This window comes from Gallus gallus, chromosome 10 (assembly GCF_016699485.2).
Source record: "Gallus gallus isolate bGalGal1 chromosome 10, bGalGal1.mat.broiler.GRCg7b, whole genome shotgun sequence".
Classification (NCBI taxonomy): domain Eukaryota; kingdom Metazoa; phylum Chordata; class Aves; order Galliformes; family Phasianidae; genus Gallus; species Gallus gallus.
The window spans coordinates 9,823,373-9,849,721 of NC_052541.1; the positions used below are offsets into that span (position 1 = coordinate 9,823,373).

A 26,349-nucleotide genomic window follows, 5' to 3' on the forward strand; every position below is an offset into this window, starting at 1 on the left:
ATGCTTAACCTCAATTATTGCATCCACGGGACTTCGGTGCAATCTTAAACTTAAACACCAAGGGGAAAAAGGAAGTAACGCATTGGCATAAAGACTCATATTTATATAATAATACAAAATATTAAGTAAACTGTAGCACAGTCATTTGTGATGCATGAATATAGATATCTTGTAATATTAACATAATACAATTGGATGCTTAGCTCTTGAACGCCTTCAAAATAATTTATCTGAATGCTCATGAGAGAAGTTCAGGCTAAGATGAAAAGCATAAATCCACCTAACAGCCAACAAATAATTCATATGACTGTCTGAAGACATGTTCAGAATACAGGATTTTATGATAAGGAAAGAGCATAATATTCCAGCTCTTATAGAAATACCATCTCTTCATTTGTGTGTTTGCAACTTAACAAAAAAAAAAAAAAAAAAAAATCAAATTAAACACGAGTTATACTTGAACAAAACTTAGAAATTAAGTTCTCTTTAGTGGAATGGGTCAGCCCTGATAGGAAATAATGTCAGAACAAATGCTATCATCCCGTTTGTTCACATCTGTACAAGATAATGGTTGTGGTGTCATATAGGCCAGCACAGGCTCTGAAAATGCATGGATACTTCTCAAGTATCACACATTCTTTACTCCTACGAAATACTTCTCTTTCAATTATCCCAAATCTATGGTATTTTCATCAGAGTATTTATTGTATCTGCTGTGTAATCCTTTATGATGTGCCTGGAAATCTGCAACATGCAAATATTTTTATCTGCTCTGCAAATGTGTTCCTCAAGAGCTATTATTTCATTTAAGAAGAAAGAGGGAGATGATTTGTTGCTGCGTGCACAAAGTAAGTTTGGTTAGGAATCACTTGTGGTATTTTTGCCTGTAGTCGCTGTGATGATGTGCACCAGTTTGAACTGTGAATGAAGTGAAGGAGGGAAAGGAATGGGTGTAGTTTCGGCTTGCTATTGACAATGTGGGTGTCAGCAGGTACCACGGCAGGGACACTGTCATGCTCTTGGTGCCCAGGTGGGTGTAGAAGTGCTTACCTGAGGAATTTTTTACCTCTGCTGATAGTTCAGCCACAGAAGTCTATACATTGTTCAATTAAGTCCAGAATGAGTCACTTCTGGGCTTGTACTGGGCTTGCTGTACTATTCAGGGAGAACTGAACAATTTTTTTGCATATAAACAAAGCTAAAATTTCCATTACCTCTGACTTAATTTCATTTTGTGCAACTTCCATGGGGACTGTCTGCCTTCATACAGTCAAATATATTGTAAATATCTACAGGATTAGAGCATTTGATCACAGTTATTTGAGACTGCTCAATGTCGGCAGGGACAGGCAGAACAGTGTCTGGAAGTTTTACCATACTGTAAGTAACTGAAATGTGAGGTTCTGAACTTAGCCAGCTTCAGAATTGTCTGGGAAAATCACTATTTCAGTCATTGAAATTTCAGCATTAAAAATTCTAAAGGGATTTAAATTAAAGGGATTTTCCTTTGAATTTCACAAATAGCTGTTGAAATCATGTAATAATTCTGGTTTTGAGAATTCAAAAATGATTGAAAACAGATTTTCGCTGACACCCCCATATTTCAGTTTATGGGATGCGTTTCTAACTGGATTTCCACGTGTCATAACAAGCAACGGCCCCGAACTCCCCATTTGTGAGGGAATTCCCCATTTGTGCAGGCTCACTCTGGCCACCTTTGTGGACATGAAAGCACAGTCTGGGTGGGAGGGCCTGGAGCTCTCACCCACTGGGCTTTGCTTGTGATGGAGGCCCATTTCGGATTGCCCCCAGCCTGCATGGCGGAGCTGTGGCTCTGCAGGAACCTCCCGCCTGGCAGCAGTGTTGGCGTTGGGCTCAGATTACAGCCTGACTGCACAGCCTCTCTGCAGTGAAAGCAATGCATTAAGAGTCCTTGTAAACAGATAATTAACTTCACGCTTAATTATATGTCCAAAAATTGTCTGAAAATTGATGTTCTAAAAATTAAAAATTAAAAACTAATTGAAATTTCTTAGCTGCTCTCACCATGCTCATTAGGAAAATCCTCCCCCAAAAAATCGCTCTGAAATAAATAAGCCTCCTCTTTCATAAATAAAGGAGCCATATTTAGATTCCAGCTCAACATGCAGGAGAATCTAACATAATGCTTTCAGATGAGCTTGGTATCTGTTATGAGAATAACATCAGTGGAAAGGTCACTTTTTTGTTATTTTTTTTATCTTTAAACTTAAAGGAGAAAGAAGAAAGTACTTGTTGATAAAGGAGGAAGGCAGTGCTTTAAATAACTAGAACAGTGATAATGCAAAGAGCTTCTAAATAAGTATGAGGTGTGAAGATTTTCTTAAGCTCCAAATGAAAATAAAATATTCACCAGGACAGCTTTAAATTTTGTGAAACAGGACAGCAGTATATTTGAGAGCTTTGAGCAAGGAAGCATAGTCTTGCTATAATTGAATATGTACCATATCCCAGAAAAAGAGGAAAAATAACAGTAATATCTAAAATGTTTTCACCTTGACCAAAAGACTTTGATAAGCTAGCAGTAATTTTGATTTCACCACAATAAAAGAACCTCAGAATTTGGACTTTGATAAAATTGTCCTGTTGGCTGGGAAATTTGCCTTTCAACTGTGTTTGATGTGATATTCGGTTAATTTTGCCAAAATATTTTATGCCAAGTACTGCTATTAAATCTTTTATGTTGCGGAGATTTTTGTCAACAGACACCCAAGAATTAGGTTTTAAGTGGAGTTAATCATTGAACTTGGAGAAGAGAAACACTGGGGGAGTACTTCACTTACACAAACAAACCACCACGCAAGCTTTAGCCACTTCTGTAATTATTACTCTCTTTTCAGAATTGTTTAGGCAAAACAGAAAATCTGGGTCCCCCTCTGATCTGCATTCATGCTTAAGACTTGTAGAACCTATTAGAAGAAAGGGGTAATTAAAAGAGAAAAAGCTGTGTGTTTGCTGTGGCTGCTGGTATATCAAGGCTTTTGAAGTCTACTTTAAGCAATTACATCTGAGTGCTTCTTTTGGAAGCCTAAGAAATAACACAGAACTCTCTAAGATATCATTGTTTTCTGAATCTTTCAGATCTCTGTAAATACCATCTATCAGTAGAATGATAGATTAAATGCTAATCCTTTTTTCCTTCAAAAATGAAACTTAAAAGCAAAAATGGTCTCAATGGAAGAAAGTAGTGCCCCGTCTCTTTTCCTTGTACTCTCTGGTGTGTCCAAAACAGTCACATTTTAAAATAATATTTTTAATTGGTGTTTGTGGTTTCATTTTACTGTTTGATTTCTGTTGCAAAGTGAAGTCTCTTATACATGCAAAGGTAAATATATATTGTGGAGGTGTGGTGCAGTGTTTTTGTTATTACTGTGTACTCAGGTGTACGTAATCGCTGAGTTAGATGAGGTCTGTAATGGGAGCTGCCAGTAACTGTAGGGTTTCAACAAGTGATCCCTTTCCATGCAGAGAGAAGTAAGGGCATTCTTGTACGTAGAGAAAACTGAGTAATGTTCAGCAAATATTACTGTGGTGTTACTGAAACTCTAGCTTGTAATTCTTAAAGCAGGATCTATCCATCATTACCTAAAGCACTGATCTGCAGTAGTGGAGTGATTGGGATGTGGGAGAGAGAATATGTGACACAATCCAAGATAAGAAATAGATCACAACCTGACAACAGGCAGCTCTTGCTGCCTAATGAAGGTATCATTCTTAATGAGCTTGTCCTCCTGCGCCATAGTGGATAATGGATCTATGCAATTCTGGACTCCTTTCCCCATTCCACTAGGCCCTGGTCCAACTAGGAGGCACTAGGGCACAAAGGGATGAATGCCATTTTCCAGTGCAGATTCTTCAGTGAAAATGATTTGCCCTTTGTTTCTTACTCTCCATAATAATCAGTATCATAACTCTGTGTCCAGTGGCATCTGACTGTGAAAGTGACACCCATGCTGGGGAGTATGTCTACAAATGGAACAGATGACATGACAGTCAGTGCTGTAGCAGCATCATTCCTGATAAGGTTGTAGCACACTACCTCAGTGACAAAAACTTAAAACGTGGAGCAAAGTCAACATGCCCAAGCCCTGTAGTTTACCAGGACCAGCTGCAGGCCATGCCCAGCTTGGGTTTTGCACGTGGCAATGGGGAATGTCCATTCATTTCATAATGTACACATGATCAGAAGGGCCATGGAGGGCTGAAATGCACAGTGGGATCCCAGATACTGGTTAGGAACTAGCAACAGAGTACAGCGAGGGGTGCTGATGTTTGTAGGCTTTCTTCTGGTATGCTAATGGCTCCTTGATAAAGCTGGTGTGTGGTAGAGATGGCAGCACAGTGTAAAACCTCCCAGCACAAATTTCACAAGTAATCATTCTTCCCAGATTCTGAGAGTTTTACAGGAATAGTAGCTCTAGTCTGGCCTGGTAGCACCCAGAAATATCAGTTTTCTCACTGCTCCTCTTTGGCTGCCCCCGTTCCTGCTTCAGAACAAGCCAGTAGCTAAGGTGGCCAGACCCTCCACCAGGGAGCTCACTGTTCTGCCAAAGGCAAAAGGAGCAATCCCAGAGAGGCAGTGGGTAAGAAATCTTCGGGCCTACAGAGGATAGAACAGACATAAGTCATTCTTCTGCTCCATTGCTTTTTGAGGAAGGTGGTGTGGCTGCCTTCAGGAACGTGTATTAAGGAGTATAAATATAACAGCTTTCTGAGCTGTTTTAAGCATTTTAAGTGTTGTGTTAATCAGGAAGAATTTTTTTTTTCAGGAAAATTCTTCCAGCAGAGGCATATCTATCAATTACTTAAAAATAGATCACTGAACTGAATTTTCTAAGTTAAAAGTTTTATTAAAAAAAACAACAAAAAACAAACAAACAAACAAAAAAACATTTGGACTCTTTTCCCTGAGGTAGCTCTGATATTTATACTTGGTTTCAGTTGTAAGGGTGGCAGTGGGGGGGAGGTGTGGAGCTCCCCACCCTCCTCACACCCACACTTGGTGGCTCTGGCTAATACATAAAAACAATGCAGTTCACTACTCAGTCCCACCAGTATGTGTTATGGGGACAGTACCAAGGCAGAAATGAGGAATACGATGCAGAAAATACCTGGTTACTTTTTAGCTGAGAACATTTTCCTCCTTGTATACCTGGGTAACAGCATGTGGCCAAGGCTTCTTTAGCAGTTGTTGCTGTGGAAGGAAACTTGTGAAGATAAATCCCTGGATCCAAGTCCTGAGAAGTCCAGACAAGCCAGGAGTGTCTGGATCATCTGAGTCCACAGAAATTGAGGCTTGAGTCCATCACTAAAACCTGTCGTAGGTGTTCCCATTTTTGCCTGAATCCTAACATTCAGTCTCTTTTCTAACTAGATGTCCAGCAGATGCAGCAGTGCTATGCTGGCACAGATACATAAGGAGTATTTTTCCATCCAGAAGTGGAAACAGGTGCTCAGTAATGGCTCTGAGTTCCCTTGACAGAAGAGCCAGAGAAATTGTCGTGTGTCCCCTTGCCTGTAAAGTCCCTCTGAGACTTTAACTTTGTTCACATCAAAAGGTTTTACCCTCCAAAATTACTCCTCAGTTAAAAAGAGGAAAGATGCCCTTTGCTACTTTTGCCTGAAGCCCAGTATCTTCCTGCATTCAATAGCAGCTGTGGCAATGCTCTGCTTAATACAGAGAACATCTGGGCTGCCTGCAGTTCCATAGAGAGGTGTCAGAAGTGTCATAGACATCCTTGAGCAAAGAAGGATCTTCACTTTTATTGCACAGAAGTGTCAAAAACAGCATTATTGAACATCAGGTTCCAATTTGGCACGCAGAGTATAACTCTGAAAAGATGTGACAAAACCCCTTCTAGGAAATTGCTACTTAGCATTATTTTTTCATAGTTTCAAATTTGCATTTAAAGGAAAGAACAAATGGGGAGCAGCTAGGTAACACTGACAATGAAAGATGCTGTCATTCAGTTTTTTTGGTGCTTGCTTTGTAACCTCATTGCCGTCCTCTGAGTGACTGAGATTGATTAAATCATTGTCATCATGAGTGAGATGCGCTGCATTGATCCAGCCTCACTCCCAAAGCCAACCTATGTGATGCAGCTAATTCGGCATAATTGAAAGTTCCAGCTCCAGAAGGTCACTGAGCTGGACGAGTTATCATTTTATCCTTGGAACAGGGTCAGTTCTCCTGATCAGATACGATGGGTTTGTGTCACACTTCTAATTGCTTTTTCATGGTTCGTGTAGGGTAAGCCTAGGCCTTTATATTTTGATTGAGTTTTTGTGGTGGACAGAAAATAATTATCACTTCTTTTTTTCACTCTAGCCCAAAACATGTGGCACAGCTCTTGCTTCTTACTCAAGTACAATTCCTTTAATAAAACATTCAGATCAGGACGACAAATGTCTTTAGATAAAGGATGGCATTGTGATACACATCGTTAAGTATTTAAGAGGGAAAGTGTGGCACTAGTTAAAAGTTGTCTGGAACAATACTGAGGAGACCCTCTTGTCTTCTCTTACCACATCTCTGTTTCCCGTCCCCTCATCCCTTTTCTGCAATTCTCTCCTGCAGCTGGAATGCTGCAATCACATTCTCAAGCTGAACCAAATCTGAGACCATTGAGTTGTGTAAACTCAAAGGTCGCACAGTCAGAGGACAGAGGAGTCGCAAGAAGGCATACAGACAGGCATCAAGACTGAGCTGTCAAGTTGTTAGGAACAGCAAATGTTGCTGCTGAAATGCCTCTGAACAGGGGCCAGGTTCCTGATGAAAGGTTGAGCCTTCAGGAAAATGGCTATCAGGTCATTCATTTCATGCATAAAGATGGAGACCAAAATCCAAAGCCGCTTTCAAAACGTGTAGTTTATGTAAGCAATACAGTGCATATTTTAAACCTATTTCTTATAAAGAAAAACAGTCAAACATTGAAGTGTTTGGCAAAAACTCTTTCTTTATACTTTACAGAATCAAGTGGGCAAAGCTAGGAATTTAGGTGGGTCTATCAAGCTGTGTAATTGCTTTGTTGGCCCTTTGCTCATAGTGGAATTAGCAGCGTATCTTTTATTTCCTCCCCTTTGTTTACTGTTAAAAAGTCAGCATATTCCAAAAGCTTCCATTGCTTTCTGTTCCAAGTGCAGGTCAACACGCCAGCTTTCTAATTAGGAATGTCATCCGTACTTCATCACAGAAGAAGGGCTTGATAGGATCTTTTGAGCAGGTTTGGTTTGGGGTGGTTTGGGGTTGTTTTTGGTTGATTGTCTTTCTGGAAGCACGTCTTCTATCAGCTATACAGAAAGCAAGAAGATGCTAATGTGCTGGTACATAAGATAAAGGACAGCTGCGGTACTCCGGTGGGACACTGGCTTGACACTCTTTTTGTAACAGATTAGTGTGCCTTAGTGTTGGAGTCATTCAAAAGTGATTTGTGGGGAAGGGTTTTCACAGAGAAAGCAACATACAATTTTCATGAGTTGGAGGAAACATTTTTTATGGTGATGAACAAAACAGTGAGTTAAGACAGCTGGCTTAATGACAGAGTGTAAGATATTAAAAAAAAACCAAACAAATCTTTCTATAGAGTTTTAAAACCCCAATGTTTGGGCATTGGGATAGAAATAGGAGGTAGATCTATGCCAAATCTGTAACTCTTTTCTAAAGTAAAAGTCTAATCTATGCCAAAGGGAAACAACCATCGTAACGCAATAGTTCTGATTGGTTTATGTTTTGTAAGTCTTTCAAAAGTTTCATCCTAGCAGCTTTTAAAATAAAACTTGCAATCGGCAAATCTCACTGGGCTCCTATTTATAGCATCGTAATTTTCAAAGAAAGCAAATCAGGCAACAGTTTTGAACATGAATAATACTGCTCCCAGCACTCTGCCTACAGCCCACACATTGTGTTTTTTGGCACGGTTGTGGCAATTAAAAAAAATAAACAGCTCTTTTTAATATTTTTTATACATAAGCTATTAAAGTCAGCGCTGACACAGCTGGCAGAGAAACTCAGCGAAAGGTAAACATTCTGCTCCTGAGGTAATACAGCATATTGTTGTGTGTGATTGTTAAAATGTGATCTTCCTGAAAGTATACTTTAAAAGTAGGTGAATTTTATTGATTTCCTTACAGAATTTCAAATATATTGACGGTTTAAAAAATAAATCAGTCTGTTAAAGAAATGACACAGCGCTGCCCATCGCAGTCAATGGTTTGTTGAATTCTTAAAAATATCCTTACTAAAAATCAGGAATGAAAATGAGGTATGGTGTTTTATCCTTCAGCAGAGTGTAATAGTCTCAGCCAGTAAAAATCAATTTATTTTAATAAAATTCTGTCAAAAGCAGGAAGTTCAGTAATAAATGTCTTAGAGTGCTTTAAAGGAAGAAAACTTCCTTTAAAAACAACAGAATTAAGATTAGTTTGAGACTTGCTTCAGCGACAGCTAGAGATTGTCTGATTCCTTGATCTAATTACTGTGAGCATGTGTGAAATGAGATCGTGGAATTATGGCATGTGCTTTGTTAGAACAAAGAATGCAAAGATGTGTCCTTTAGGTAAGAACAATAAATAAAAATTATCTGTCGTGTATGTCCTGAAGTCCTCAAACTCCTTTTATTTTATATCCCCCTGTGTGTGACGGCTTAACAATGAAGATGTGCTTTCGGTGTTTTATTCCCTGCGGGAGGGAATGCAGAGGGAACCAAGAGGAGCTGCGAGGAGGCAGCCCCCTGATGTGGTCCTTGTGTAGGGAAGGATGGGAAGCTTTTCCAGACTCTGTAGGCTTCAGTACAGCCTAAGCTGCTAAGATACAAGTTCAGAGGGGCATCACACACAGTTTTTAATCTTGATAGGCATGCCTCACACATTATCCTGATGAGTGTGTTGGTAGGCTTCAGAGAAGTCATATATGCTTGAACCATGGCCAGTGTCTTGCTGTTCTGAGTTTCTGGGCAAGCTCCTTTCCAAATGCAAGCTGATGATGATTAAGTAGTGAACAGTGCCGTATCAATCAGCTGCATTACAGACCCTCCAGGAGCAGGGCAGGTGCCCCTCTCTACTATTGGCAGTGCATATGGGTTAGACTTCTGGAGTCGCTGGTATTTGTTCATCTGTGCTTTGCCAGTGTTGGTGGCAGCCCACGGTGGCCTGTAGGCAGGGAAAGGTCCTCCCTTGGCTTAGTCCTAGTGAGCAGATCCCTGCAACTCTTCCCTCAGAGCTCCAGGTGACCTTCTGGAGATCCTTGCAGGGCACTGCATGGCATGGGTGGCAGGCTCTGCATTGCTGCTCCAGCCCAAAGTCAGTAGGAAAGAAAGTATTATGCTGTTAATATATATGTATGTATATATATTTTGTGATACAAAGCACCATTGTTGCTCTTATGGATCCTGTATTAGGCCCACATAAAATGATCCAGTGTCTGAGACCATTTTATGCCTGTTCAAAACAAAGAGGGGAGGAGGGGAAAAGAAAAGGGGGGCGAGGGGGAGAAATGCAAGGGATCAATGTTTGCTTAATAGGAAAAACAGGGTCCATGGGCACAAAATTATAATTCCAAGTTTTCTAAGACTATTAAAAAGAATAAAAATAGAGAGGTGGAAAAAGCAATAAAATCTATAAACATTAATTCATAGCCTGCTTTTTTTGAAGTGTATGACATTTTTTTTCCACAAACCCACTAATAGAGTTCTAAATATGAGTGAAAATAGCAGATTGCTTTTTCCATTTCTGGAATCTATATCTTTACCTCTACACTTGAATAAGAACATTAACCAAGAGACAAATACTGATTTCTTTTGTTTATGCTCAGCCTCGGGAACTTTTCAGCTGAAATCAATAATTAAAATGTTTATTAGCCATTGTAAGTGTTACGAATGCAACTTTGTTTCACACAGATTATATATATATTATCATGGATATATGAGGTATTTATGCCTAGGCTTTTTTAGCAAATTAACAGAATTTGGGGGAAAAATAATGTATAGCATATTTACTCAGTAGATACTGTGTTCACTTGATATTCACACACACACACACACACACATATATATTTCTTTCCAGAATTTTAAGCAGTAGTCTGTTCTTAAGATGAAACAGATTCACACAGAGTGTATTTAAAAATCATTATAGCAAGCATGGGGTTTAATGTAAAAGCTTCTAAAAGATCACAGAAGAAAGGTACTAAATGATTGCAGGAAGTAGAACTCCTGGTACGACCAGAACTTCAAACACTGTCTTGAATGAATATGTCTCTGATAAATCAAAAATGCTTACAATGCCTACCTGAGGTTATGTATGTACATATATACATACAGAACAAAACAATTTCAGTGTGTATTTTAAAAGAGAGATTGAGGCCTCAGTATTAAAATACATATCTTGGGTTGTAATGCCTCTGCTGTTGTCTGTCTCTATTATTTCTCAGCTATTGTCTGCTATCTCTTCTGTTGTCTCTGATGCTAACAAAAGAAAAGCGTTATTATAAAAATCTCTTAATTAGATGAATACCATCTCTGTGTCAGAGGTACACAGTATCAGCATGCGAACTGATATTCAAACTGAGTGTTTGGGGGCATGTTTTGGATAGAAGGGGAGCAATTGTGTATGTACACAGTACTCTGTCACAGAGAGACAAAGGTTAAATAGAGCCACGCTTCTGATTCTCTTCTTCTCCTGTTGCTCTCACCAGGAATGCTTTTCTTATGTGAATACAGTATCTACCAAGTAAATATAATACTATACACTGTTTTTCCCTCCAAATTCTATTAATTTGTTTAAAAATCTAGGCATTAATATTTCATATATCTAGCTGGCAAGGTGCTGACAGGCATGTTACTGCTCTGGCATGCAGCTGATGTCGCAGGCGGCTGCTGTCCCCCGTGTCCAGCCACAGTCCTTAGTGAGAGTCGCTCAAGCACTGCTGGATTCCTCCTCCAGCCGCAGATCTAAATCCGCAAAGCAAGTTGGTTCACAGACTGGGCTGCCCCCATGCTCTTCTCTGTATGCTGCTGTCTCTACCTTGGAGTACTTCACTGTCACATGCATACCTATTTTTCACTCCATGGCTTTTCAAATGAAATGCCTCAGTTTAACAAACACTTGAAAAGCTCTTCTCTGAACCCCTCCTCAAAGCAGTGTCTGCTATGATACCTCAAGAAGTCGCATCCAGGAACAGCAGGGGCTCTGTGATAGCCAAAATGAAAGGTGGAGATTTTGTTAAACTTTCAGATGATTTTGGAATCGTTAAACTGTGAAATAGCTATTTCTTTAGCTTTTTTTTTATATATATATATACCTAACATTTATTCCTCTTCATCATTTCCTCTTTTTGCTTCTCACAGCTATCTGTTGCATCTTGCTTCAGATGAAAGTGTAAATTCTGAATAAGCCTTACCTTTTTTGCTCACCAGTCTACCACAGTGAAGCCAATGGCAACATGACTGCAAATAAATCAGCTCAAAGAGGACATAAGTGAGCTATACCCTTCTCAGTGTGAGCAGTCACCAGGTACAGGTGTGGCTTGTGCTGTAGTCCAGCATATTTCTTAGGAATTGTACTCTGAACTGTGCTTAGGATTAATTTCTTATTCTTTCTTGTAGGATTAATTTCTTACATTAAAGCTTATGTTATCCTAGAGGCCAAATGAATATGTCCACATTTTGAAAGGAATTTAAACACGTTTGAAAAGGTTTAAATAATCAACCCTGTGTTTGCAAGAGTGGAGTAAATTGAGTCTAATAGGAAGCTCATGATTAGATATCTGGTGTAATGAACAGAAATGAGAAATTTCTAAAGGCTATCCAGAATTTGCAGTAATATACCCTCTTTTTTATTGTCAGTTATGGCAGTGATAATACAAATAAAATTCTTCTGGCTCTGTGGGTGGGCTCACCCCACATTGTGATCCTTTTGTGGGCCTTTTGTTTGCACTGATAGTAACCTGTCAAAGTTCCTGACTGGCAGGAAGCTCCTTCAGGTTTTATGAAGGACCACAGTAAGGAAAGACTGCATGCTTCTGTAGTCAAGGGCACTTTGTAGGCAATGACTCCTTGTAGCAAGCAGTGACGGGCTGAATTTTGCATCCCAAAATTAGCTTCTGGTTAGATTTCTGTTGGCTTCTGAAGGGATAAGTTTTAATTTACATGTATTTTGTTAGAAGCTGAGCATGCTAACAATTTGCCCTTCTCTTTGTTTTATTCACTGTTGCAATTTGGAAATAAGTAGCGCAGCTAAAAATGTCTGCTATTTTGAGTCTGATAAAGGAAAAGTAGGTAGAAAAAAAAAGGAAAAAACATGATAGAAAAAGGATGTTATTTCTGTGTTTGCATTTAATTGTCAAAAAGTTTAGCTAGAATGTAGAAAAAACATTCGTGCTGCATAGAGACTGTCAGATGAGTGCCATTTAATACTCATCCTCCCTTTTTCTTCTCAGCCATATAAGACAAGCTTAGTGCAATACTGATAGATGTACCAATGCCAATAGACTTAGATTGATTTTCAGAGTTCTAGGTACGTTGCACGCGTCTGTCAAAAACTTTGAGGGAAGAAAAGTAAAGAGACATTCTAACAACAAATAATAATTTTCAGCTAAGGGAAGAAAACATAACTGGTGAAACCGTAAGGTGCAAAAGATACTGAGCTCCTGCTCTGCCAGTTGGAGAGATGGCTTTAGATCTGCCATGGTGTTCAATACTGGTCCAGAAAAGTGCAGTGCTATTTAAAGTAGGCCTTGTGCTGGTGAATTCACATGCCAGAGTTCCTTTTTGAGGAATATGATCAAAGCCCATTATATGTTAGTATCTAAGTATATAAAAAATGTCACAGGAACTCCTTTTCTGCCAAAACACAAAGCCTGGGAAAGTTAGTCCAGAATCCTGACACTCAAGTTTGAGATACCATGGCTAGGAATAGCTCCTTCTAGCCTAAATTTTGCTTATTTTAGCCCCAGGGCTCCTCTGTGCCCATAGAGCTGGACAGTGCTTCCTGTCCAGCAAAACTCAGTTATGTCTGCCGAGCACAAGGGGAACATACTTGCCGTAGGGCACTGGTCAGCACTTAGACTTCTTAGTATTACAGACATACAAATAACGCATTCTGTGAGAAGGCTTTGAAAGCGAAATGTTTGACTGTATTGAGCAAGTCAAGATGTTTGATGTACCTCCAAGGTGGCAGTCAGCTGGTGAGCCTTGCAAAACTCAGCTGCTTGTCTCTCAGCAAGTTTCTGCCTTGTAAACAGTGCCTTTGTTTTCTGTCGATGTGGGCTCTGACGCCTTAGATTTCCCTTTGATGTAGGAATGAATCCAGTGCTTCAAACCGAAACTCAAACTAGAGCTGGAAGAGCACAGAGGGAGAGGAGAAAGAAGGGAAAAGGAAAATGCAGCCTTGAGAATCCACATTAACTGAAGTTGGTGAAATGATCCGTGTATATATAATATGGCTGTGTACTTCCTATTTGTGACCATTTGGGGCAGTTCAGGCATGTGAATATACTTGAGGGTATTTGAGGTTTTGTCTGCTCATTAACACCTATGTGTATGTGAACAGTGGCAACATAAAACAATAATTATGACTGATTTCTCATCCAGAAACAGCCTGATTTGCAGTGATTATTTGAAGCATGCAGTTGTGCAGACAGTGTGCAAATGGCCACAGTTAGCTATCTGTAACCAGATCAGAGAGAGAACTTTGCTTGTACAAAGTGTCTGTAAAATCACTCAAACTGGCCGCTAATTCAGGTCAAAACAGTAATTTGGTCTTGGACAGTCTACAGGCAGCCCGGGGGCCAAAGACCAAAGACAAGGTTGTGGCTGGTGTAATGGATAGCAACCTGACTGCCCCTACAGGGGAAGGAGGGTGCAGCTTTCTTAGTTCTCATTCATCCCGTGGCTCTGGGTCTCTAAGGAGCCTTTAACTGATCCATTACCCGTATGGAAATGGGAAGGAGGGATATCCCCTCTCTTGCTATTGCATGCCAGTCTGCATGGACGGTGGGGGCTGTTTCCACAGCTCGGGGTCTGGCAAGGCCACAGCACAGTGTGCAGGACAGGCTGCCCTTCTTCATTTCATTGAGCTGTGAAACGAGGCCCAGCTATATCTGGCCCTCAGCTGGGCTAGTAAAGTCACGTACTATAAATGGAGAAGCCAGTTGGGGCTGGAACCACAATCCTCGGGGAACCTTTCAACAAATCTGGCTTGAGTTTCAAATTGCAGTGAAATGTGAAACGAGGTGGGTTTCGTGCGGTTTCAGGTTTTGTTGAAAACCTTTCAACCAGCTCTATAGTCAGTAGCTGTGGCTTTTTCAGTTTCCTCCTCCTAATGTGTCTCTGGTATTTCTAACTGAATGTGCCTCAGGCTGAGGGCAGTTATGAGAAGGGGTGGAAATAAAATCGCCGAACATCACTCAGGGAGCTGAGGAGCTGAGGAGGAGGGCAGCGGGTGCCTCCCCTCGTGGAGTTCCTCTTTTGGTCGTCCCGCCCCTTGCGGAGCTTAACCAAAGCTTCATGGAGATTTTTGGAACACTTATCTGACTGCGATAACAGTGCTGCGGGCCCCTGACCGGCTGCGGCGGGTGGAAGAGGAGCCCCGCAGGCTGCATTTGGCACATGGACAGGCGGTCTGGAGAAGCAGTCGCTTTCCCAGCTGGCCCGCAGCGCTCACAGCCGGGAAGGCCGTCTGCACGCGGCCTGCGTGGAGCCAGCAGGGCCCGGCTTCCCAGCTGGCGAGGGGAGCTGAGGCCTGCAGGAGCGGGATGCTTTCCGTTTGGCTTCCCAGGTTGTGCAGGAGGCCAAGAAATAAGGTTCAGTTCCCATTAGCCTGTCTGGTTCTTGATTTGCTTCCTTAGTTAAGAGGCAGAGAATACTGATGTTGTTTTGCCAGGCACAGGATTGAAGCTGAGTGGCATGGAAGAATAGAGACTTAAATAAGCACGGCTTGCTGTCTCCACTTGCTTTTGTCAGTTCGTGTAACAACCTTGCTGCCAGCAACCTTCCTTACTAAATGGAGGAAAGAACAGGGGTCACGGGGAGGTGATTGTGCAGTTCTACGCTTGGTATTAAGGGTTGCCTTAAATTATTACGGGATGGTTTATATCGTCAGAAACACACTGCTAGCCTAGGCAGCCTATTGATGGCTTAAATGTTTAGGAAAAAATAAGTATTTAGTGATTCCTTCCCGGGTGTATTGGAAAATATCTTTAATAGTGTGCCTGTTAGAAGGTTATTTAAATATATCACAGGTACTTTATGTGGCAGACAATTCTAGCTTCATCTCCCCTGAAAAGCATATTTGTAACATAATATTTTTTTTTTTAGGCACAGTAGTTATGAGAAAGACAACAATAGATCTTTTGGTAATATGTGGCTAGCTCCATTTAAAACCTGATATTTTTTTCCTCATTGTCTGTAGTTATTCCTTTGGAATTTGTAGTCTGTTTTTAAAAATCATTCCTGATTTCTGTGCCAGTCTTTGCTGCAGATTGTAATAACACACTATAATTTAGGCAGTGCTCCGAAGTCCCATGTGTAAAGTTATCTGTGTAGTGCTTGCATGATCAGCATCCAAGGCAGCCCCATTTTCAGCAAGTGCCAGATATTAACATTTTTAAATGATTTCAGATCCGTGATTCAGTAGAAGCCAATGGAACCTGAACTTCATGGCTGTCTGCACTGCAGGCAGTAGCACATCTGTTACCTTACTTGTAACACAGCACTAATAGCCAGGGCTGTAGAGCACATACTCCAACTGAGAGGCATCCGAAGCCTTTGGAAGGTGCAAGCAACTTGGGCTCAAGCTGGGGCTGATGCTGCTTCCTTCCCTCTTGGTATCTGAGTCAGCAAATGAGTCTCATCTGGTGCACCTGCAGGTGCAATTTTTGGTACTATTTTGATCCCAGTGTAGATGCAGTGTGAGTTCCTGTTGAGTTTTACTATAGGTTTTTAGCAGGCTAATCCATGTATGCATCCAAGGCACTTTTTATATCTGATTAACACCTTTTGGTGGTAGGCATACTCTTAAACCGGTCTCCCAGTCTCATTGCACCAAAACCAGATTTGTGACTGCAGATGAACTTGCAAATGCAATGAATCGGTGGTGTGCTCCTAATCTGTCAGCAGATCTTGAGAACCATATGAATCTAAGGACATGTGTCCAGAAAGCTACAGGAGATTCAATTGAAATAGTCCGTGCTGGTTCAGGTACTACCAGAAGTACAGTCACATTTCTCTGGCAGTCCCTCCAGGCTCACTAATTGTACTGTCATGTTATAGTTGGTTTGTGGGTTCTGATCAAGCTGCTGGGCCCTCCTTGTGGCTCACTGGTGAGGAACTGTGAGTTTTATTCATTCAACCCCATTGTCCCGAAGCATTTTATCAAGGGAAGCAGATTGGTAGGGTAGCATCTTCTGAGCCATGGAGGAGATATAGCAGAATGTCTCTACATACAATACTGTATGTGGCTAAGCAGAAACAAAGAAAAGGTAATATATTCATGGCTGTTAGGAACTAAAGGACCATTTAGGAGGACAAACTGCAGTGCAGAATAGGTACTTTTGAGCCTTCAGTGATCTTCACCAATATATTTTTACTGAAACACCCAGCACACATGTGGTGTGTGAGTATCCTGCCCTTTGTAAGCATTTGTAGTCACCTTTTCTCAGGAAGCTAGCTAGCTCCAGTGGTCTTTGAGGAAAGAATAGACATGTATTTCAGCTGCCTTTACTGCCACAGAATCCCATTTCTTCCATAACCATAATTTTAATCATAGTATTTAAAGTTAGTCCGTTTTACTTTTTGTAATAGCAGTCAATTGCCACGTTATGTGAACAGTAACATATAAGCGAGGATTGTTTTACTCTCATAAAGGCTTAAAATAGCAAGACTAATTTGTTTATAAAAAGTGATATATAAAAAGAGGCAATGCCCTATGCTGAGTCTTTGTACACCACCTTTCATTTTGGAGTACATCTTTATAGTTGTGTTATAAACTTCTTCATAATGGGTTTTGTGGTGAAAGTGCTGACACAACTTCAGCTATAGAGACTTGAACAGCAGCACTGCAGTAAAAGGTCGAACAGTAATGCTACAGTATAAGTAAACATATGCAAAAAAGCAAAAGGGTTTCTGAAGTAAAAGATCCTAAAGCAAGGATCCTAGATATAGACAAAAGAAATACTCTGGCAATCTTAAACCATCCCTAGGAGCATTTTCCATTTGTCTTTTAGACTGCCTGCCCAGAAGAAACTGGGGTTGTTGGTATTCAGTGACCAGAGAACTGCTGGAGCTCAGCTCACTGTGGCAGGCTTCTGTCATCTGCTTTCGGCATGAGCAGCTGACCATACATGAACAATAGCCTATTTGCATTGCACTGAGTTTAGTAATCTAGGGACCTGTGAGAATAAGTGCATCTGTAAGGTGTCTTTACTGAGACAAATCCAGTGTAAGACAATCATGCTGCAATGCAAGCTAGTTGCTGTCCATGCTCTTGACAGCAGCTAAAACAGCATCCAAGTCAACAGCAGCTGTTTGCTGTAAGAGAATCCTTCTGGGGTACCATATGCCAAACAAATTTTTAGTATTGCTTTGCATTTAGCAGATTAAAGGTCTGTTTGAATTAGTGGAAATTATGAGGAAGATTATGAGTTTTGCCAAAGAAAGATGTATGGCAATTGTACGTTGTACCTGAAATGACTGGGGTGCAGTTTCAGAAGCAGTCTGTGTCAAGATGCTTTGTTGATGTTCAGCTTGGATGTACCTGTAACTTACTGTACCTCAAGCAACTGCAAATCAATTTGTTCTGTCTCAATTCTAAGCTCTCTCTCAAATTAAACCCTATAAAACATTGCAAATAGAACAAAGAAAGCTGACTGAAATAATATTTCATCTTCTGAAATATGGATTTGCCAAAGCCAGTTGCATTACAAATGGCTGAGGAGGACACTGCTCATTTGAAAGGCTATTGAGAATCTGAGAGCTCATAAGTTCAAGTCCATCTGCTGCAGACTTCATGCACTACTAGATATTACAGTAGCTTGACAATAATCTGAGCATCATCTTTTATTCCAGTCACAAATGGCTGTCAAAAAGCAAATAGTAAGAATTACTATAAACAGCAATGATTCAGCCTCAAAGGCAATGGCTCTCTATATTCTAGCAGTGTAATCTACTGCTCTACCCTTAAATTGGATATAGCATATGAAGTCCGTCAGCCATGCAGAAAGTGAAAATGTATATTGCCAAGGCCTTTGCTGTCTGGAAAACTGCTGATGAAGAGTCACAAAAGGAGGTTTAAATGCCCTAAAAGAAATTCCAAGAAACATTAAAGTCACAAATAGCAAATTTGACAACTCCCTCTGGACTAAGAAACTGCCTTCAAAAGTTTTATATTAGCTTCATGCATCATTGTTATAATTTATTAATGTACAATTTTGAGTTTTTTCAGTCTGCATGGCTGGGGAATGGTAACTGTAACTTCTTTTTCATGATAAACAGCTGTTGAAAGATTTGCCAATATTCTCTCCTCTTATAATTCAAAAATGCATGCATTGCTTTTCATATTTCAGTTTCCCCAAACGCGTAATAAGATACTATATTTATGATTTAATCAATGAAACCTGTTCTCTGTGGATATTACCACATTGTTTAGATTGCTAATGTGCATATTTGCACCTAACCTATTAAAAATCATATATCAGGGCTATAATAGAGCATATATCGGGTGAAAGGCATCTTTAACACTTTGGCTTTTTCAGTATTCAGTAATTCTCTGGCTATTTCTGTTCATCTTTGATTACAATCTCAGGAGCTTGGAAGAAAGAGAGAAAACTGATAGGCAGTAAAAATACAGAATTTTGAAAAGGTCACCTGCTAGAAGGATTAAAACTTTGATTCCACCTGCTCTTTATAAAGAATGTACCAAACATGAAATAGTATAACTTGAATCTGTTCTTCCAGCAGCGATTGGTTTATACAGCTAGCAAATGCCACATACCATTCTCATGGCAATCTACACACAAGAAAACTTTTACTCTGGCTGAGTATTTTTTGAGCACGCCAACATCTGACGCGTGTGCTGCTCTATGGAAGGCCATTTTTTACTTTCTAGGCCCTGTAGCTGCTGAAATTTGCAGTGGAAGGCTGTTCCTACAGCCTACAAGTACTGTGTCTGCCATGTTGTTCTGCCTCTGAGTTCCTCTGTGACCTGTAACATACTATTGCCAATGTCCATATGTGTATGATATCTTCTTGATGTTTTGTTCCTTTCTGTGTGACGTGACAACCAAAACACCTCAGAGGTGTTTGAATTGTGGGATCCTTAACGTAGTCACACAGTGAGAATTCACACCTGATGAATCTGCCACATTTCCTTCAAAAAAAAAAAAAAAAGTGTCATTTGGTTAAGGGCTTGGCAAAAAGACTTAACAAATTAATTAATGTCCTTCCTAATATTTACTATAGGCAAATTCTTCATTTGATCCTAAGCAAGTCTCAGAGCACATTCGAGTAAATGAGAAGAGAGAGATCATTGAGGAAAACTCTACAACTTTGTGTTAAATTCTATCCAAAGTACTGTAGAGACTGGGTAGTGCCTACATCAGGTTCTTCCCACTGAACTCTGTGACAAAATTCCTGATTTTATTTCGCCTTTTGTGTACCAGTTATTACGAGCAATCTGCTTTTTGGTAATAGTTATTTGAAACCCTTATCTCTGTTCCTGAAATTGAGTGCTGTAACTGGCAATAGTAGATCCTGGTACAGCGTGATTTAGCTCCTGATACAAAAATGTAACACTTTTCTGCTTCCTTGCATCAGTGCACATAGCAACACTTTGTGCTGCTTCTTGTTCTTCCCTCAAAGATGGATTCTTCTTGCATTCTTGAAACCTATTCTAGTGAAGGGAAGTTCAGGAGACAGTCCAAAGGGTCCTGCATTACAAACCTTGCTGTTTACATACCAGGTCACCTTGCCCTTAAGTTTGGAGCAAAATTCATCTGCATCCGAGAAGCGTTAGAGGAGACTTCCAAACAACTGAAGCAGAAATGGAGTTACTGGGTGAGGAAATATACGGCGCGGATGTGCGTGAAATATGAAAAGAGTGGCAAATATTTTCGTGATTGTCATTTTCATGATTTATGTGCGTGTTTTTAAATAGCTTTCACTTCATGATATCGTTACAAAAAATGAAAGGCAGAACAACCCCCACTTTGGGAGTTTGACACTAAGTCATTGTTCTGTAAAGGCGGTTAACTAATAGCCCCATCCCCAGACTGTTCCAGCACATATCATTACAGTGATACTGTAGAACAAAGATAGAAGTCATTTTGGCTTCTGCTCTGCCATAAGGGGAACAACTGAAAATGTTTCAAAATGTTTGCCCAATACCTTAGAACATCATGGTAACAGCAGCTATCTTAATAATTACGCAGGGACAGATAAACTAATGGCACAAGCAAACGTTTGCTGTGTAGGCATTTAGGCAACTGTACTAGTGAGTTATAACAAAAGAAAGTAATATTGCATTTTGTTTTGCTGGCACTGGCTTCAGGAATTACTGCCCACCCTGAAACGCCTCTCTACCTGCTCCCAGGTCCTCGTGCATTACATCTGCTCATTTAGCACACACACCCCAGACAGGCTGGCATTTCTGGCCACAGTTCACTTTCTATTAACACTGGCCCAAAGTTGGGATAATCTTATTGATTTCACTGACCCTGCAGTAATTTAAATTATGAATGAAACTGAATGAAACTTCCACAACTTTATCTTCAGGTCACAAACTTTGCAGTACTGTAGAAGATCCTTAAGATGTATATGGACATTGTATCCAATATCACTATGTTGGGGACCCAGTAAGTTTTGGTTTTACTGAAGAGAGGAAGTAAGAGGGAGAGGAAAGGTGCCATTTCAATTTTAGTATGACTTCCTTTATACTGTGCCTTGGGAAACGGCTATCCAAATCAGAACATAGCATGGAGATCATAAGGAGTTTTAATTATTTATTCATAAAGCACCCTGGTCAGAAATGGGATTCTTCTTACACTATAGCTATGCAAGAAATTAGTCTTTTTGTTTTCTGGAGGATATGGGTAAATCATAGAGAGGCGAGTAATGATGTGCAACTGAATTAGGATGGTTTGGCATTTTGTTTTCCACATGTTCTGGCTGTTTATTGTCTTGGAGCTCATCACTTCCTTTCTTTCAAGCATATGTTAATACTTTAGAGGGGCAGGAAGCACAGTCTGCTTTGATATGAGCTCCATTCTGTACTTATTTCTGATATTGCTACATCACTGGTGGATACAAAAGAAATGAAGGGCATAATCCGTTCACAACTGCAAGTTAGGTAAAATAATTGAAAAGACTCTATTCATATAAAAGAAAGTAGCTTTGGCCCCTGTTATAAGGCAATTAAAAAACAAAGTGAAAGGGAGATTCCAATATTTAAGCTATGTAGAATACTTATTTTTAGAAATAAAAGAAGTCCCATTGAATCCATCTCAGTGAAATAGCATGAGAATCTGAGCTCACGTGGCATAAATTCTTTAATATGTAAGCTAAATTTTTCTTGACATTTGCTGTCAAAGGAACATCTGACTCTGCTTCTTATTTCACTTCTCACCACCTTTCCCCTACTTCCCAAGTCGGATAATGCATAGATTACACCTCCACCTAAGCGGCAGTTACAGAGCGTGTCAGGAATACCCTCACAGAGTATCTGAAAGCAGAGGGACGATTTACATCAGACATGCAGGCACTCTCAAAATAATAGTTCCAGGGAAGATGAGTTTTCTCAGACAATTCCTTCTCCCATTCAGCTTCTCTCTGTCCTGCTGCCCGACTGAAGTCTAGCCACCCATATGGTATGAAGATGTCTGGCTGGGCACAGTCGCACACAGCTGGAAATCGTTCATCTTTTCTTGCCCACTTTCCAAACGTTTCATGCTGCTAGTGAATTACCTGGGAAGAGTCTTAGATTAGGTGAGGGCTTTGTGAAGATCAGGATGCATATTCCTTTGAGGAACCCTTATTAAATACAAAAGGGAGCAAAACTTTTGAATGAATAGAATTAAGAATCCACACAGACATCAGAGATTAATTAATGGTGCGAGAAACACAATAACTGCTTTTTTGCACATGTGACCTGGAGTACAACCACAGCTCTTGCTGTCATAGCCAAGGTCTTTTTCAATGAATCCAGCCTTCAGTAAGAAACCTCAGAATAGTCTCTGGTCTTAACTTTCCATGTTAAGAATTTTATTTGTTTGAACCGAGCAGCTGAAACTATACACATCTTTAGGCCCTTTTTTAAGCTTTCGAGCCATGCTACAGACACGATAGAGACTGCCCATGGTACTGGGAGGAGGTTTGGAAAGTGACTCACTGTTTTATTTCTAATTTGGTAATGTATCGTTTTTCCCCCACCTGCACTAGGGGGCCATTGCAGGCAGCTGCAGTGATTGCCTGAGTGAATGGACTGGTGTCAGATTTCCAGAGCTAATACACGTAAATTTGCAATGTGGTCCTGGTTCCGAAGTATGAATTATATTAGAGAAAATATGGTCTTTCTCTTAATAGAATGATTTTTCCATCTAAAATCCATGTCCCAGAAAGGAGCATCACCCAGTTACCCAGGCTTGAGTTGGTCTTTGCTTACATCACGTGGTCTCCGTACCATGTGGACAAAAACCTGCATGCCAGTAAGCTTGTGATTTTGGACTGCTTTGTTCCTTTCTCTAAGGCTTTATTCTGGGCAAATGTACATGAGCTATTACAATTCTTTCCGCAGATAATTAGCATTAATGGCATTCTTAGTTGTAATTACAAAACAGCACTTTGCTCGTACGATGGCTGTAGGTACAGTAGTAGCAAGAATCCTCTAATCTGGCTCTAAAGTAATTCTTTCAAGTTAAGCTTTCATGATTGCTATGACAGTACTTCGTTTTATGGTCTTCTACCTTGTAGAAGAGGAAACACCCACTGGGCTTTCTGGTATTAGTCATTCACAGAGTAACATCTATTTGTTCAGCCTAAATGAATGTAGTTCTTATATTGGTTTATGGTATTTATTACTCTGACTGTAACTGCTTCACTACATTTCAAATGCCTATTTCAGTAGGTCTGAATCACTGAAACTACTGACAACTTGTTAAAATTGGGCCCATAAACAAGGCTTTGGTTTCAGTCGGGCTTTTGGAGCAGTAGATACAAATAATACAAAGGAAAAAGCTTTTATACTTCTTTCTCAACTTACCCTGAATAATGCCCAAACTAATATCGCTTCTTATTATTTCCAGTTGTTTTACACAAAGGCTGTTATATTTAAAACCAGAATATGTGCAGCATATGCTAAGCTATTTATAGATTTACAATTACCTCATCAGACAGAATAAGGCAGATGGTAAACATTACTACTAGGCATAAGTACATTTAGAATCAGACATTTAAATAAATTCAGATCTGTCTCAAGCTTATTTAAAGGGTTTTATCTCTTAAGCCATTTGAGATGTCTGGTTCTGCTGAGTATTTGTAACCCATTCAGATATCAGGCTATATGATCAACAGCCTACAGATAGCTGTAGAAATCAGATGACATTAATTTTTGCGTGTGTTTTGAGTGGGTTTTTTTTTAACCTGACACAGGCAATTGAACCAGGAAGCCAAATTAATTTGAGAATAAAGAGAATAAAACTTTTAGATTGGAAATGACAATGGTTGACGACTTTTATAGTGTTGAAAGAATATGCATGCTTCAGGGAACATCAATTGGGCTCTCTCTAAAGCTGAAAGGCTTCATATAGAGATTAAAAAACTGACAAAGATACATGCCAGAAGGCCAAATTATAATCTTTCAACTTCAAAACCCCAGGCTATGGTGGCTTTTCACATCAATCTTACTGAGGAACAAAATAAGAGTTCAAACTTCATCTGAGAATTGACTGAGCGCTTTAGTTTGAATGCGATTAAACTTCCCCTGGCCTGCATGAAAACATCTTGGATTCTTCAGAATTGTTATTTTTAGACAGTTTAAGAATATACGTACAGTTAAACAGTGTTGCCAAATGCAACCAAACTGAAAAACAGACTTTGACATCTGGGCCACAGTGATACAAACGTGTTAAACTGATTTTTCTTTTGGTGATGGGGAAATAATACCGTGATTCAAATTCTACCATTTGTTGCTACACTGCTAATCATTCCCAACAATTGGATTGTAACTGAGAACAGGACTTGGCCTGAGGTTTCTTCCATGCACGTCTAGGGACTAAAGAAACACAAAGCAGAGGCAATACAAATTGATACGTCTAGAAATCCACTCTTCTATGGTAGATGGCAGATATTGCTGCACATCCCCTCAAAGGCTGGCTGCAGGAGGGAGGGGTGTGACCTACATCGCAGCGCTGCTGGATTGTCCCCACCAATGCAGCACTTCATACGGAGGTCTGAGAAAGTTCCAGGGCAGCAGGGGATTGCTGCCACCCTTGGGGACAGCACTGTAGGCTACAGAGTCCTGGCACCCAGTGGAGTTCCCAATGCAGCAAGCTCAGCTGCTACTCAAAGGGGGCCATGCCAGTCCCAGCACTGGCACAGCTATGGACACCTGGTAGCTTTTTTCTGAAACACTGGAAGGGTTAAGCTCTGGTGTGCATTGAAGTGCCTTGTGAGCAACTATGGATGGATGGTCCTTTGCCTTGCCCCACATAATACATCTCATGCAGGTAGTCTAAAAAATGGATATCCACTAAGGCATGCCCACGTGCTGGCCTTGCGAGATATCCTCTAGGATATTTGTGCTGGACTTCACTGCAAGCTTCAAGATGTACTCTGCTCTCCACTTATAAGTGTCTTGCTTTTCTCCAAGTATTTTATGGGACCACTCTACTACTTGCTCTTTGAAAGATCTTACCGGTATCATAGAATTATTAGGCACAGAGTAATTCTGCACACCTAGAAGAAAAGTAGCAGTGATGTATTCAGAGCCATTTCTAAAATGATTATGATAATTTGCTGTGGTAATTGCCACATAATTGCTAGGGTGGTGGCTGTTTTATTATTTTTTTTTTTCAATTTGCCATGTAAGTGTATTCTAGAAGCAAAGGGTTTTTTGTATGCCTTAACGTTTAGCTTTCAAAGATGAACAGTATGTCTCTGAAACACTAAACCTATCTAAATATGTGAGAGGACACTGAACACTTTCACGATTGTAACTGGGGTTGGTTTGAGAAGGATGCTGAGGAAGAAGAGCATGAGTGGGGTCACTGCTGCCTGGTGCAGCAGTCCCTGCATCTCTGTGCTGTGCTATGGATGCCTACAGAACATTGTTGTTAACAATCTTATTTCTATTATATATTGATACAGTCTGCACAGGACACAAAGCCATCCGAGACACACTGCAGACTTACACATTCAACACCAGATACATATTACCATCACTCTTTCTGCACGTTGTGAGATAACAAACAGGATATCTTTATTTGGTCCATGAGTGTGTTAAATCCTAGGCAGAATTGAGTCTGAATACAAATAATCTTCGTACGGCAGCAAGTGATAAATATAAATTGTTTGTCCAGCACTGTCATATCTATCAAACTCTATTGTTAAAAATACAAACTGGAGTTGCTGCAGAACTCAATAATGTGTTTAGATGTTATGCTTGGTTTCATTAAAGGACTTGCAGCTCAGCCTTTAGATATATAGAATTGTCTGGAGGCTTTAAACCTCTTTATTACATACAGCATTAACATGCTAAACCTAATCTCTGCTGCCAAAGATGAAGAGTGAGCATAACTCTTACTGCAGGTGGCTCAGTCCTCATTTCTTGTTGTTTGAAATTCATTCTGCTCCTGTACTGCTATACCTTGAAACTTCTCTTTCTTCTTACGTTGCCTTTTTAATAACTGAAACCATATCAGAAAGGGCAGGGGGAAAAAAAAAAAAAACTAATGAAACTTCTACAGATAAAAAAGCAATAATCAGCTTACCTTCAAAATGCTGTCAGATAGTACAGATAAATCATGGAGAAATAGAAAGCATGGTGATGTCTACCTAATTATAGATGGATTAATACTGTGCGTAGTCAAGTCCTAAATATTTGGTTTTGCGATCACGGTAAAATGTAATTACTTCTACTGCAGTTTGTTGCTATAGAATCAATAGGATCACTGTGCTAATATGCAGAAGGCTTTCAGAGATGTACTTTATGGAGTCATGTTTTGTAGTGGCCAAATTATTTCTGATAAGAGTGCTGCTTTCCCTTTGCCTGGTTAGGAAGATCTTGGTAAATAACTAACCCATAATTTCCCGCATCATGTAAATGTAGTAA

At 40.1% G+C, this 26,349-nt stretch overlaps 1 protein-coding gene across 7 annotated transcripts in view; it reads left to right on the forward strand.

The window, feature by feature from the left end:
* SEMA6D (semaphorin 6D) overlaps positions 1-26,349 on the forward strand; it is a 604,413-nt gene that overhangs the window by 484,611 nt on the left and 93,453 nt on the right. The window lies entirely within an intron of this gene.